Source organism: Mobula birostris, chromosome 5 (assembly GCF_030028105.1).
Source record: "Mobula birostris isolate sMobBir1 chromosome 5, sMobBir1.hap1, whole genome shotgun sequence".
NCBI lineage: Eukaryota > Metazoa > Chordata > Chondrichthyes > Myliobatiformes > Myliobatidae > Mobula > Mobula birostris.
In genome coordinates, this window is record NC_092374.1 from 126,954,142 (window position 1) to 126,970,530 (window position 16,389).

The 16,389-nt window shown below is 42.7% G+C and overlaps 1 protein-coding gene across 2 annotated transcripts in view; it reads left to right on the plus strand.

The window, feature by feature from the left end:
* The window catches only part of lypd6 (LY6/PLAUR domain containing 6), a 287,688-nt gene that overhangs the window by 68,391 nt on the left and 202,908 nt on the right, over positions 1-16,389 (plus strand). Inside the window, exon 2 of one of the 2 annotated variants that reach the window (XM_072257278.1) lies at positions 2,299-2,339. The exons of the other annotated variant lie outside the window; for it this stretch is intronic. The gene's annotated coding sequence lies outside the window, so the exon portion shown is untranslated. The remainder of the gene's footprint in view (positions 1-2,298; positions 2,340-16,389) is intronic. 2 annotated transcript variants of the gene reach the window in all.

The window sequence follows — 16,389 nt, forward strand, 5'->3', positions numbered from 1 at the left end:
ACTCCCTTTCTTGAATAAAGGAACAACATCCGCAACCCTCCAATTCTCCAGGACCTCTCCTGTCCCAATTAATGATGCAAAGACCTTAGCCAGAGGCTCAGCAATCTCCTTCCTCGCCTCCCACAGTTGCCTGGGGTACATCTCATTCGGTCCCGGTGACTTTTCCAACTTGATTCTTTCCAAAAGCTCCAGCACATCGTCTTTCTTAATATCTACATGCTCAAGCTTTTCAGTCTGCTGTAAGTCATAACTACAATCACCAAACAACAGGAATTCTGCAGATGCTGAAAATTCAAGCAACACACATCAAAGTTGCTGGTGAACGCAGCAAGCCAGGCAGCATCTCTAGGAAGAGGTACAGTCTATCACCCCAGCATCCCAGTAGTATCACGCAGTATATCACCCCAGCCGACTCACAGGTGAAGTGTTGCCTCACCTGGAAGGACTGTCTGGGGCCCTGAATGGTGGTAAGGGAGGAAGTGTAAGGGCATGTGTAGCATTGACTTCTCTAACTTCCGCTAATGCCCCACCTCCCCCTCGTACCCCATCCGTTATTTATTTATATACACACATTCTTTCTCTCTCTCTCCTTTTTCTCCCTCTGTCCCTCTGACTATACCCCTTGCCCATTCTCTGGGTTTTTCTCCCCCCTCCCCCTTTTCCTTCTCCCTGGGCCTCTTGTCCCATGATTCTCTCATATCCCCTTTGCCAATCACCTGTCCAGCTCTTGGCTCCATCCCTCCCTCTTCCTGTCTTCTCCTATCGTTTTGGATTTCCCCCTCCCCCTCCCACTTTCAAATCTCTTACTAGCTCTTCCTTCAATTAGTCCTGACGAAGGGTCTCGGCCTGAAAAGTCGACTGTACCTCTTCCTAGAGATGCTGCCTGGTCTGCTGCGTTCACCAGCAACTTTTATGTGTGTTCGTACAATCACCAAGATCCTTTTCCATAGTGAATACTGAAGTAAAGTATTCATTAACTACCTCTGCTATTTCCTCCAGTTCCATACATACTTTCCAACTGTCACACTTGATAGGTCCTATTCTTTCACATCTTATCCTCTTGCTCTTCACATCCTTGTAGAATGCCTTGGGGTTTTCCTTAATCCTGCCCACAAAGGCCTTCTCATGGCCCCTTCTGGCTCTCCTAATTTCCTTCTTAAGCTTCTTTCTATTAGCCTTATAATCTTCTAGATCTCTAACATTACCTAGCTCTCTGAACCTTTTGTAAGCTTTTCTTTTCTTCTTGACTAGATTTACTACAGCCTTTGTACAGCACGGTCCCTGTACCCTACCATAACTTCTCTGTCTCATTGGAACGTACCTATGCAGAACTCCACATAAATATCCCCTGAATATTTGTCACATTTCTTCCATACTTTTCCTTGAGAACGTCTGTTTCCAATTTAAGCCTCCAACTTCCTGCCTGATAGCCTCATAATTCCCCTTACTCCAATTAAGCACTTGATGGCTGGGGTAATAATTGTTCCTGAACCTGATGGTGTGAGTCCTGAGGATCCTATACCACCTTCCTGATGGCAGTAGCGAGTGTCCTGAGTGGTGGGGATCTCTGACGATGGAACAGTTAAAGTCATTTAGATAACATTTCTTCCCCATTTTGATGTTTGGTGTGAACAACAACTGAACCTCTTGACCATGTCTCCAAACTATTATGCATTGAGTTGCTGCCACATGATTGGCTGATCAGATGTGTACTTAATAAACTGGCCACTGAGTGTATATTTAAGTGTGGGCACGTGGCCAAGTGGTTAAGGCATTGGACTAGTGACCTGAAGGCAACGTGTTGTGTCCTTGAGCAAGGCACTTAATCACACATTGCTCTGCGACGACACTGGTGCCAAGCTGTATGGGTCCTAATGCCTTTCCCTTGGACAACATTGGTGTCATGGTGAGGGGAGACTTGCAGCATGGGCAACTGCTGGTCTTCCATACAACCTTGCCCAGGCCTGCGCCCTGGAGAGTGAAGACTTTCCAGGCGCAGATCCATGGTCTCACAAGACTAACAGATGCCTTAGAGTGTATACTTAGATCATGAGAGGAAACCTGTAATGTTGTATAGCCTTCCACTGCCCAGTGCAGTGTCATTGTGTGGATCAGTACTTGGAGCTACATCGATGCATGGCAAGTCTCTGTTTTTGTTTTGGCTACCGATCTTGCTCATTAACCTTAAGCCATATTAGAAGACATTTAAATTTCTAAAGGTGTTGATTTCAGCTTGTAGACTTAGCAGTTTTCTGCAAGAAACTTGAAAAATCTTCATATTGCTCTTTTTTAAAACAGGTATGTCGTAACAACTTCAAGATAACAAGATTCTTCCCAAGGTAATGATTGCAAATATCTCAGATGTGCAGACCTTCAATAGCGTGTGCAATGAATGATTTACAGCCGTATGATAGTGACTTGTCCCTGAAGTGTAAAATAATTAGCATGCTGGGGAGGTGCAGCTGTCACAGGGTAGCCTGGTGAATGCTTGGATGTCGCAGAAAGATAAATCACATTGTGATAGCCAGCAAAGCTCTTGATCTTGCTGCAGAGATCAAAGGTACGCCGTATTTTTTCTTCTTCTCTAATTATGGCTGGCATCGACTTTGCTACTGTAATGCATTGAAATGGACAAGGTGAGGGGACTGCATAGTTCCTGTCTGCCTCCATCAGTGCCAAAAAGGCAGTGTTATTTTGGTGTCTCTGATTCTTGTTATGGGATAGTTGCCTGGTCAACTGAAATAAAATCATGTGTTGTAATTTCAGGAACCAGAACTCAAAACCAAGTAAATCAATTAGCCGACCCCGCCATTGAGTGTATCTGCATAAAATGCCATCATCAGGGACCCCCACCTTTCAGGACATGCTCTCCTGTCTCTGCTGCTATCTGAGAGAAGGTACAGGCGCCTCAGGACCTACACCACTAGGTTCAGGAATAGTTATTACCCCTCAGCCATGAGGGTCTTGAACCAGAGAGGATAACTTCACTCAACTTCATCTACCCAATCATATAAATGTTCCCACAACTTAAGGACTCACTTTTAAGGACTCATGTTCTCGAAATTTATTGCTTATTCATTTATTACTATTATTTCTTAGTTTTTGTATTTGCAGTTTGTTGTCTTCTGCACTCCGGTTGATCGGTCTTTCATTGACTGTTATGGTTATTATTCTACAGATTTTCTGAGTATGCCCACTAGAAAATTAATTTCAGGGATGTATATGGTGACATGTATTTACTTTGATAATAAATTTACTTTGAACTCTGAAGTCGGTGGGATAGATGGGTCGGTGGGATTATTTGTTGGCTATTAGGCCTGTGTATGTTAAATAAATTTTGTCAGCCTTCTTCCATTTCATTGATTAACATCATCTAAATGCTGCATTAAATTGACAAAGTTACTAAGTGTGCATGAATGATTAACATAATTTTAAAATGCCTCTGCGGTGCAATAGCTATTCTCATGATGTTCAACGTGTAAAGTAAATTTATTATCAAAGTACAAATATGTCGTCATGTACAACCCTGAGACTGATTTTCTTGTAGGCATACTCAATAAATCTATAGAATAGTAACTATAACAGGATCAATGAAAGACTGCCCAACTTGGCGTTCAGCCAGAGCGTAGAAGACTACAAATTTGTGGAAGTACAAAAAGAGGAAATGATGATAATAATAATAACAACAAATAAATAAGCAATAAATATTGAGAACATGAGATGAAGAGTCCTCAAAAGTGAGTCCATAGGTTGTGGGAACAATTCAACGATGGGGTAAGTGAAGTTGAGTGAAGTTATCTCCTTTGGTAGAAGATCCTCATGGTTTTGGGGTAAAAACTGTTCATGAACCTGGTGGTGTGAGTCCTGAAGCTCCTGGACCTTCTTCCTGATGGCAGCAATGTGAAGAGAGCACGTCCTGTGTGGTGTGAGTCCTTGATGATGGATGCTGCTTTCCTGAGTCAGCATTTCATGTAGATGTGCTCAATGGTGGAGAGGGCTTTACCTGTGATGGACTGGGATGTATTCACTATATTTTGTAGGATTTTCCATTCGAGTGCATTGGTGTTTCCAAGCCTGTCCATGATACAGCTCTAGGTTCTAGCCTAGGTTCGATATTGTCACACTAGGTTCAGCTTCTGGTAGAATGATAACTGATAACTGCGCATGGTTCACCTTAACACTGAGTGCTCTGGGTGTAAGTGAATGTATGTTTCTTTGCCAGCATCACCTTCATTTGTGAAAAAGATTCCAAAACGCTACTGAGTTAACTGATCGCCCCGCTTTCTAGATTGCTGGCGGAATTGGTGGATGCGGGTTTGGTTGTAACATTTTAAGAGAAGTACATGAGTGGAAGGGGTATGGTGCTCCATGGTCTAGTGCGGGTTCATGGGGCACGCAGAACAGCAGCGCAGCATGGACCAGATGGGCCAAGTGGCCGTTTTCTGTGCTGTAGTACTCCATGACTCTTTAGCACTTAAAGCAAAATATCCTAACACTGTAGTAGACACTCTAAAAATGCAATTTCCTTTATTTTACCAACTGAATACCTTCTTTGGACAAATGAACATGCACTTCAGGATTCTGTGCTAGAAATCTGCAATTAAAAGCACAGGAATGTACAGGAGTCTGAAGGCACACACTCAACAATTCAGGAACAGCATCTTCCCCTTCCACTCTGCTGTCAAATTTCTGAATGAACATTGAACCCATGAACACTACCTCACCACTTTTGTTTTCTCCTTTTGCACTAATTTAATTTAACATAAATCTATATCCATGTCTATATCTATATCCATATCTATCTATATATATACACATACACACACACACATATATGTACACATGCATACATTTAACATAATTTCCAGATTTTATATGCACTGCTGCTGCACAACATATGTCAGTGATTAAACCTGATTCTGATTAAAGATTCCACATGCTCTCCAACCACATGGCATTTCTACTATGGGCAGCTTGGATTTAAATCTTCTTGTCAGGACCCCAGCAATCTCCTACCTTCCATCCTTCAGCACCCTGGCACACATCTCAGCAGGGGTTCATCCTCCTTTATGCTTGCTGAGGCACCTAGTTCCTCCTTTTTACTCTAGGTAAGGACTGATTATATTAAATTTTCTTTTGGGGTGGCATCGTAGCTGTTACCATAACCTATTACAGCGCCGGCATCTGTGTTCAGTTCTGCCACTGTCTGTAAGGAGTTTGTACTTTCTCTCTGTGACCACATGCGTTTCCTCCGGGTGTTCCTGTTTCCTCCCACGTTCCAAAGACACGGGGTTAGTAGGTAAATTGGTCATATGGGCACAATAGGGCAATGCAGGCTCGATGGGCCGAAAAGGCTAATTACTGTGCTGTAAATTGGTCACATGGTCACATGTACATTGGTCACATGGTCACATGTAAATTAGTCACATGGGCATAACTGGGCAGTGCAGGCTCGATGGGCCGAAAGAGCTTAGTACTGTGCTGTATCACCAAATAATAAATAAAAAATCACCAAATAAACTTGTCAGTAGATTTAGAGAAATTATTAACAGTCCAGTTAAAGATTCTCAATGATAACTTCAGCTGCACTTTTCTGCATTCTGATGTTGAAGCACAGGACAGTTTCATTTTCGGCTATGTATAGCCCAGAGCTTTTAGCTGAGTGCTGTGGATTTCACTTTGCCATTGTAGAATACAGAAACCCAGTGATAGCACTGAATTTTGTATCAGGCCCATAATTTTGTTGTTTTTCCCTTTGATGAAAGGAATGTTATAATTAGCTGAACTAAACGCAAATGATCAGACCTCCAGTCAAACAGGCGCCTGCTATCCTCCTTTCATTTAACTAGCAAAATGCATTGAACAGCTCTGTATAAAGAATTTTCCCAGGTTTTAGCATTGTGCTAAAATTTAGCTCAATATCATGGATACTAGGCTCCCCAACATCGAGGACATCTTCCAAAGATAATGCCTCAAAAAGGTGGCATCTCTCATGAAGGACCCCCACCACCCAGGGCATGCCCACTTCTCAATAACTTCCATCGTAGAGCCTGAAGAAACATATTAATATTTTAGGAATAGATTTTACCCCTCCACCATCAAGTTTCTGAGAGGACAATAATACTTCCTCAGTACTTTTGCTCCCTTTAAATACACATAATCTATTGCTGCAAAACAACAATTTTCATGACATACTTTAGTGATAATAAACCTGATTACTCTGTGCTAAGATTATGTGACAAGTACATGTAAAACTAAGAAAATCTAGATCTGCAGGATTCATATTTTTGCAGCTGTGACGAGATAGATATTCATTTGAGATTTTGGTATGTAGGTTAATCAGGGGACTTTAGATTGACTGCAGAAAGTTATTTGAACCTTTCCATCCACCAAGTGCTAGTTGACGATAGTTAGCTGTTATGAGCTTTAGTAGTGAGCATGGTAGAACGGCCCTCTCTCTTCAAGGAAATCTCAGCTCTGCGGTGTAGGTTACAATGAATAAACTACTTATGGAGTGTGCTGATTTGAAATGGAATTAAGAAAACCGCTGAGAAACGTCTAAACAGATTGTTTTAAAAAGGTCAGAGGCCATATTAAATTGATTATTTTTCATATAGTTTTCAATATGAATATTCGAGTTGTAACTCAGACATGCTCAATTATTAAGGTTGACTGTGACAGAATATTTTAAAAGAATTGAAACTACCATATTTACATTTTTTCAGCCTTTTTTTTCCCCTCTGCCTCAGCACTTATTCTACATTGTCCCCCATCAAAAGGTTGGCACTTCGCCAGATGAAGAAGCAGCCACAGCCAGTTGCTGCATGGCTTGTGGAAGCTAATCTGGTTGTGATCTCTTCATGACATCCCATGTGAAGGAATCTTTTCCTTCTGTGTTCAGCTCTCTGATGTATTTTCCTTAAATGTAAAACCAGCAGGTGAAGGCGTTGTGAAGGTGAAGCATCATGAGATATTCCCATGGTGATGTAAGGAAATTGATTCCAGTGTAAAGAGCTCACAGCTACCTTTGTCCATGAACACGTATTCGATCTTACGCTTGCCTCAGTGGATGGCTGACTACTGAGGCCTTTCAAATTATCTCACTGTAATGCTTCATTATCTCCTTCTTCTCTGCAGCATGCAAAACCCCAAATCATCAGTGAATAACTTGCCTTCCAATTCATTTGGGAGTCGTTTCTCAATCTTCCATTCTCAGAATAGTAGGACAAAATGAAATTCTCATAGAAGGAAAATTATCTTTCCAAGTAGCTTTGGGCTTTTCATTAAAGGATTTTAAAATACATCATGAAGGTTATTTAGAAGTTGTCAAATTTGTCACTTTCAGAAAATTGTTATCTGGGATTTGAGCTTTCAGTCAGCAGCTGATATATCATATTTTGACTGTTTGGCCTGATATTATCTTCCTTAGAGTTGGTAATATTTCTTAGTTTTTCCATAATTGTTTGGCTTCTGAGGGAATGCGGTCCATTTCAGAATACAATCCGATAGAGAACAAGGACTGACTATCATTAGATCATTGGAGCAGTGCTTATAGAAGTGGTATTTGGCGTGTAAAAGCAGCTTTTGGTTATCCAGATCCATACCGAAGTAGTTTACCAGCAGTAGCTTTCTGCTTGGTCTGCATTGCACTGCTCACTCACCAGCCTCTGCCCACACTCAGTCACAACAAGCAAGCTTATCACTGGCAAACCTCTGATTTGGCCAGCTCGTACTGATAAGTACACACTGAATTTACCGTATTGTCTTTACTTTACTTTACCTTATACTTTATTGTCGCCAAACAATTTATACTAGAACGTACAGGCATCACAACTATTGTCAGCTCGAGCTGCACCGAAGTTTGCAGTCCAGGTCATTATACAATTTTGTCATCAATAAACCCATTTCAGTGCATAAAACCGAAGTCTCTGTGATCAACGATGACCCTAGCAAGAATTGTCCATTGTACAGCAAACCCCACCCCCTCAAAAAGTGCACAATGTTTTGAAACAAACCCTTTGGCGAAAGAAAGGCACTTCTCAAGGAAAAAAAATGTTTTAAGTGCTGTTCCTCTACCTCCCACCTCGCTAAAGAGCATACGTTCCCCGTAAAGTGTTCGGAATGTAACAGCACTAATCACGATGGAGACATGCATCCCGGCCCGTCACCGCAAAGTGCCATGGCTCCTCCACTCCCACAAGAGGATGGCGGGGAGGGAGAGCATCACTCTGATACAACTATTGTCAGCTCGAGCTGCACAGAAATTTGCAGTCCAGGTCAGTCGAGCTGTTCGTGCTCAAAGATCTGCCTCACTAAAGTATACCCTAAGGGAGCCAAAGACAAGGCCATCAAAGCCAATGTAATTCTGGACGACCAGAGCAACTTCTCACTAGTGAGACCAGAGTTCTTTGAGTTGTTCAGCGTGAAGGGTAATCTGTTCCCATACTACCTCAGAACTTGCTCTGGCATTGCAGAAACATATGGCAGGATGGCAGGAAGGCAGAAGGCTTCCAGCTCGAGTCGCTGGATGGCAAAGTCGTCATCAGTCTCCCTCCACTCTTAGAGTGCAATGAGATCTTGAATAACCGATCCGAGATTCCGACGCCAAGCGCAGTGCTACACCAGCTCCATCTCCACCACATTGCCAAGCACATCCCAGAACTGGATCCAGAAACGGAAATACTCCTGCTACTTCTTTATTTGAGCGGCCTCTCAGGGATTTGCTTCTCTGTATTTTGTTGTTTCAAAGATGGCTGATGAGCTTAGTGAGATGAGAGCGTGGCTAGTTAGTTTGGATTAATGTGCACTTCTTCAGCTGTTAGCTTAGTCTCGCCACGGACCATTTGGTGCCTGCCTGGTTGCTTCTCTGCTAGTTTGAATTGCTGTGGGCCAAGGATCCCCATTGACTGACAAAGATTTTATTTTCCCTGGAAGCTGTTCGTGATTCTCACAACTTGAGAAAATCTGTGGACGCTGGAAATCCAAAGCAACGCACACAAAATGCTGGAGGAACACAATAGGCCAGGCGGTATCTGTGGAAGATTTAAACTTCCTCAGGGTAGGCATCCCTTGAAGAGACTACACAGTGCAGTCGTAGAATCACAAACACAAGGAAATCTCCAGACGCTGGAAATCTGAAGCAACCCACAGAAAATGCCGGAGGAACTGAGCAGACCAGGCAGCATCTGTGGATGAAGAGTCTCGACCCGCAACATCGACTGTGTACTCTTTTCCATAGATGCTGCCTGGCCTGCTGAGGTCCTCCAGCATTTTGTGTGTGAAATTTTGGCAATATTGTTCCCTTGTCATACCAGATTTGAATCCAGTTTATTTTAAAGGAAACCAACAGGCTTCTGGACCATATCACCCACATGGTTGACTGTGGTCACAGCCTTGATGTTGGGGAGGGTGCTGTACAACAGGTTGCTGATACTGGTTTGCCTATCTTGCCAGTGGATTTGGATGATTGCACAGAAGCAATACTGGCAGTACTTCTCCTGAGACTTAAAGTGTTCACTATTAATTGTCCAGGTCTCAGAAGCACAATGAGATCCATCTTAACTAGGGTTTTGTCATGGTCTTCATTGTCCATTGGTGGCATTGTGTGGCTGAGGCTGTTGCGTTCAAGATGCTCAGTGCAAGGCCCATTTTTAAAAAGACTTTAAAACACTTTTGATTAAAAGTGTAACCAAGGCAAATACTTTAATGTTTTGCTGCCCTATAAAGCAACTTGGCATTTAATTACTTCATGTGATGTCACAAGAAATAATTAATTACTTCAAGCAGTTTGCAAATGCTAATAAGATTTTTGGACAAATTTCAATGATAAGTGTACGTATTACACCACAACAGTATTCAATAGAAACAATTTGATTTATTTTCTTGCTGAAGTCAGCTGTTCAGAGGTATGCAATGGTATAGTGGGCTGATGAATCCAAAGTAACAGCAGAGACCGGCACAGTCCCAGCAGCACCGTACGAGTTGCCAGTCAGCGTTGAACTCAACATAGGACTGCTCTTACACATCTGGAGAAGAGGGATGCTTATGTGAGAATGCTGTTCTTGGACTACAGTTAAGCATTCAACACCATAGTTCCATCCAGGCTCGACAAGAAGCTCAGAGACCTCGGCCTTGACCCTGCCTTGTTCAGCTGGATCCTGGACTTAGTGTCAGATTGCCAGCAGGTGGTGAGAGTGGGCTCTCTCACCTCCAACCCTCTGACTCTCAACACAGGAGCCCCTCAGGACTGCGTACTGAGTCCCCTCCTTTACTCCCTGTATACCCAAGACTGTATTGCCACCCAGAGCTCTAATCTGCTAATCAAATTTGCCGACGGCACTACATTGATTGGCCTTATCTCAAACAATAAAGAGGTGGCCTGCAGCGAAGAAGTCATCTCTGGCCTTATCTCAAACAATAAAGAGGTGGCCTGCAGCGAAGAAGTCATCTCTCTGACACAGTGGTATCAAGAAAACAGCCTCTCCCTCAATGTCGCAAAGACAAAGGAGCTGATTGTGGATTACAGGAGGAATGGAGACGGGCTAACCCCTATTGACATCAATGGATCTGGGGTTGAGAGGGTGAACAACTTCAAGTTCCTTGGCTTCCACATCACCGAGGACCTCACGTGGTCTGTACACAGCAGCTGTATGGTGAAAAAGGCACAACAGCGTCTCTTTCACCTCAGACTGTTGAGGAAGTTTGGTATAGGCCCCCAGATCCTAAGAACTTTCTACAGGTCCACAATTGAGAGCATCCTGAGTGGCTGCATCACTGCCTGGTATGGGAACTGTACTTCCCTCAATCACAGGAGTCTGCAGAGAGTAGTGCGGACAGTCCAGCGCATCTGTAGTTGTGAACTTCCCATGATTCAGGACCTTTACAAGGACCGGTGTGTAAAAAGGGCCCGTAGGATCATTGGGGACACAAACCACCCCAACCACAATCTATTCCAGCTGCTACCATCCGGGAAGCAGTACCACGGCATAAATGCCAGGTCCAACAGGCTCCAGGACAGCTTCTTCCACCAGGTCATCAGACTGATGAACTCACGCTGATTTGAGTGTACTCTATATTACATTGACTGCTATATTTATTATAATTATTATAAATTACTATGATTGCACATTGCACGTTTACATGGAGACGTAACATAAAGATTTTTACTCCTCATGTATGTGAAGAATGTAAGAAATGAAGTCAATTCCATTGAATTCTAGGGACTTGAGCTCTGGGCTTTTCCTTGGGGTTTACTCCTGAAGGCTTCCTGTGACTAGATATAGCTGCTAGGCAGCTGAGCTTTGAGATCAGAATTTTCCTCCTAGGTGAAACTCTCATTTGGTAGCACAGCTCTTCAAAGCCAGACTCCTTGGCTCTCCCCTGATCTGTCAGCCTACATGTTCTACAGTGGAATTTAGTGCTGAAAGTGTAACGAGAGAGCAAGGGATGGTGGTGAACTCAAACGCAGAGTAAGGTCTAAAATTAACTCAGACTCGAAATAAGCAAGACCACACAAACAAAATCCAAAGTCAGGATCATAAACAGCATGGGACTCTTATGATTGAGCACTGAGTACTCAGCACAAGGCCCTTAAGTACAGACTTTCCATGAAGGAAAATGGCAGGCAATTGGTAGTTTCAGTCTTAAAAGGATATTGGCAGCTCACTGTACTCTGGGGAAGTTGTAGCACTGAAACTTGGGCGCCTGCTGCTGTTCAGTCGGGACCTTGACAGAGAGTTATTTACAGTTGTGTATGTGTTTAATTTAGATGGATGAGCAAAAACCAGGTGACTGATCTCTCTTTAATAGAGCCTCCCAGCTGTACTATGTGACTGCAGAGCAGTCTGCTTTAGGTACTAGATTGAGTTATTGACCCTGCAACTTCTGGCTGTTGGCCGATGAAACAAGCAAAATACTAAGTAGTTAATCGCTGTTTCTGGTAAATGATCATCACAAACAATAACCTGTAACTTCTCTTTGGACTTGGAGGCAATTTGATGTGGCGGAACCGTGGCGAGACGCGGCAGCGGGTCTGTCGCCGAGAGCCAGGAAGACCTGCGGTTCGATCTACTTAAGCGCCAGGTCAGATTGGAAAGGTTGGTTCAGGCCCAAGAGGGTACCGGAGCAACAGAACCTGATGTTTGGACGTCGATTTAAGCACTGGGTCAGATTGAGAAGGTCAGGGAGTCGAAGCCCAGGGCAAGGGATGGGCCTGCTCTGCAATATTTACTCGTCTCTTGGCTGACCATGGATCTCAGACTTCAGTTCAGAACACTATTTGCTTGTGGTTATTCGTTACATAGTTTGTTTTTTTTCCTTTCTAGAACATGGCAACTCTTCGTTCTACTCCACCCATGCAAAATGATATCACTTTTTTCTCAAAGGCACAGGCAGCTATTTTAGCATTACCAAGGTGAATAGACAAGTGCACTTTAACAATAAAAAATGATATTCAACGTTCACCTGGTTACATATACAATACTCCAAATACAATATCCTTGCCTTTGTATATTATACCATTTACCTTCCTAATTGCTTTTTGTATTTGCATGTTAAACTGTGGTGATACACATACAAGGATACCAATGTCTCTTCTTACTGCTGCCTTCAGGAAGAAAGTACAATAGCTTCAGGAAACACACTACCAGGTTCAGGAACAGTTATTATCCCTCAACAATCAGGCTCTTGAAGCAGAGGGGATAACTTCACTCAACTTCACTCGCCCATCACAGACTTTTCATACAATCCATATGGACTTGTCACTTTCAAGAATTCTTCATCTCATTTTTTCCAATATCCATTGCTTGCTTGCTTGCTTATTTATTTATTTATTTGTTGTTGTTGTTATTTTTTTCCTTTCTTTTTGTATTTGCGCATTTTGTTGTCATTTGCATGTTGATCATCCATCCTGTTGAGTGCAGTCTTGATTCGATTGTGGTTCTTGTATTCATTGAGTATGTCCACAAGTAAAAATCTTAGGGTTGTATATGGTGATGTATATGTACTTTGGTAATAAATTTACTTTGAAGACCAAAATTTTTCAATTTCTTCTGTTTTTTTTTTACTTCAGCATTTTTAGCCAGTGAATTTTCACAGTGCATAAAATTCTTATAAGCATGTGGATCACTTAAATTTTTGAGAATGGGCAATGTCTGATCTTTTTGCTGAATTCAACTGTAATTTTGAAGTTGAAAGTAAAAATTAAAGATTTAAATCTTTGTAGTGACTAATGTAATCTCAGCACTTGCTGAAGATGTTTTACAGCTAGCTAAGTATAATTATAGTCTTAATATCAGAAACTAATTTGTGCTCAGCAAGGTGCTCTATCTCTATGGTTGTCTGGAAATTCCTTTCCTGCTTAAAGCAGCATTGTGTGTTCTCCTATCATTTTTTAAAAAGTACTTTAAAGATCTTATAAAGTTAGATTCATAAAATAGCATTGTTGGGTTCCCCAGGCAATATTGTGCTTTTTGAGTTCCTGCATAAGCAATTATATTAATATATTTCACAATATTGCACTGCTGGCATTTATACTCCTCCTATGACTTCAGAAACAAGCTCTTCAAGTACTCGTGCATGGTAAAAGCAACATTCTTCCATTGAAAGAAGAGCGATACTGCTTAAAGAATGGCTACTGAAATAATGCCGGAAGGGAGTGAGGGTGCTCTGAGAGGGAGTTCCACAGGCTGTTGACAATGTCCTTTTCTTCAGGGGGCTGTGGAGACTCTTCTGAGCTCGAGCTGGGCACTCCTTGCAGAAGGTTGCCATGGGCACATTTGTGAGGAGTCTCACTCTGTGAGAGCAATCTATCAGAGACTCGAGTTTGGGGAAAGCTTGAGCATGGAGAAATCTCTGCCCCTGCTCTGCCAGCTTTTGTGGGCTGAGATAGACAAAGTCCCTGTTTGGGCAAAAGAGGTCGGGAGACTTCCCCAGTGGAGCAGTGAGCGGCAAATCAATCAGTGGCAGCTGCCTGGACTGATCTTGAGGCCGGGAAGCTATCTGTAACCTTGACCTCCTGTGTGTGTTTTTGAGATCGCAGGAGGCTACTGATCTCAATGAGAACTGTTTTGAAGCCTAGCAATAGCTGTTATATGTCAGGGCCATTTTGTTATGGGCATGGGCCCCTATCAAGTCTTGGGTGACAAACCTTCCTCTTTTTCTTTTCATGTTGCTTTCTTTAACGCAGCTCCTCTCCACACTAACCAGAAAGATAAATATTAAGTCTAACCAAACACTCATTTGAAGTCAGTTAGGAATGCTAAAAAGGAAGCACAAAAGACAAGATGCTGTAATCTGGAACAAGAAGCAAACTGCTGGAAAAACTTAGCAAGTAACATAGAACCTGATGCAGTGTCTCAATCGGAAATCTCAAGCGTTCCTCTGCCTCCACAGATGCAGACTGACCCACCGAGTTCCTCCAGTATTTTCACTGCTGATAGCTGCTTGAGGTGCTGTTGCTTAGGGTGAGCAGTAAGCGCAGAGGCAAAGGATGCTTTGGGGCTTTGAGTGAACAAGAACAACGTGAGAGGGAATAATTTTAAAGTGGTTGGAGGAAGGTTTGGGGTGGATGTCATGGGTAAGTTTTTTTTATACGGAATACGGTGGGCATGAGGAATGCGCTGCTAGCATTGGTGGCAGACGCAGAAGCATTAGAGACTAGGAAGAGATTCTTAGATAGGCTCAATGGATGAAGGAAAATGGAAGACCACGCAGCAGGGAAGGATTCGATTGATTTTGGGGTAGGTTAAAACGTTGGCACAACATTGTGGGCCAAAGAGTCTGCACTGTTCCATGTTCTGTCTTCTACAAATACTAACTTTCGTAGACCGGGAAGGCTGCGAATCAAACTGAGGAGAGATACCAGGTGGAGCACAACTGTTGACATAATTCAGTTGAGCTTTATCCCAGGGTAATATCCTTGTGCTGACAAAAATGAAACCATAAGGTTGGGGGGAGGGAATTTGTTTTTTTTAACTGCGTAATGCAAGGTACGGAAATGGATGCAGTATTGTTCTTAGGTTTGAGCAGAATTTCAGATGCAAGGTCTGTTTTTATTCAGTGTTGTGAAACAGAATTTCTCAGCTTTTTTTAATGTAACCTGGGAAAAATGCACACAAATGCTTTTTCGGGTCTTAAATTCCTTTATCTGTTTTAGATGTTTTATTGCAGAAAGAGGGGTATCAAAAGAAAAACGACAAAGTAAATTTTAAAAAAAAGTTTCCGCTATTACAATCTCAATTTAACTTCAGACCACACTCTTGTTACGTATGCAGTATGAAAATAACTAAAACTAAATATACAAAACCAATGCGGTAGTGGCAATTATTTGGCACACATGTGCTTTAATTTCCAAACACATATAGGCTAGACCTTGAAGTGAGTTCCCCTCGCTCACACTAGTGGGCTGATTAAGGAACTTTGCAACCACGCTATTCCAACATCGATCAGTTTTACTCGTGAAAATCTTTCCTCACCAAACCTGGGAAGAGCATTCGAACGTTGTCCATTCTAGAACATGGCAACTCTTTGTTCTACTGCACCCATGCAAAATGACATCACTATTTTCTCTTAAAGGCACAGGCAGCTATTTTATCATTACCAAGGTGAATACACAAGTGCACTTTAACAATAAAAAATGATATTCAACAGTCACCTGGTTATATTAATGTTGGCTTCTGTCGTTATTTGATTTAGGACTGTTGTGGAGACGAGAGATTGCCGATATTAGAATCTGGAGCAAAAGGTAAAACTGCTGTAGGAACTCAGTGACCCAGCAACAGTGTGGAGACTGAGGGATAGCTGGCACTTTGGGTGAAGGACTGAGAGGGGAGGGGGTGAGAGCTGGCAGAAGAGCAGGCCCTTTTAGTGTTGTGACGTGGGCATGAGGTAGAGCTCGGAACGAACAGCTGCAGGAACCCAGTGGGTCAGTCAGCATATGCAGGGAGAAATCAGCAGCTGATGTTTTGAGCCTTCCTTCAGCAATATGGTTTTCCCTCCTGATCCAGCTTCCACAGTCTCTTGCATCTCCAAGACGTAGAGATGTCAATACAACATTCTTTATTGGTTATAGCAAACTGTAGGCCAGGGGTTCCCTACATGCAGACATCCCACCTCTCCTGGAAGATCCGGGAGTCTCCCGCATATCGATAGTGGCTCCCTGATGCCCGGAAATTATATGCAATATCCCAGAAATAGATTTCTTTGAGAGGGAGAGGGACAGCGAGCATCCTGATTGGTCTCTCTTCGTGCTAAGAGTGGTCCCCAACCACCAGGTCATGAGGAAACAATATGTTTTGGCGATATGAAACGATATGAGTTATTTCCACCTTTCCTTATTCCCTGTCACGCACTGTTGAATTTGAACACACGCGAGATCATTACCCACGCGTC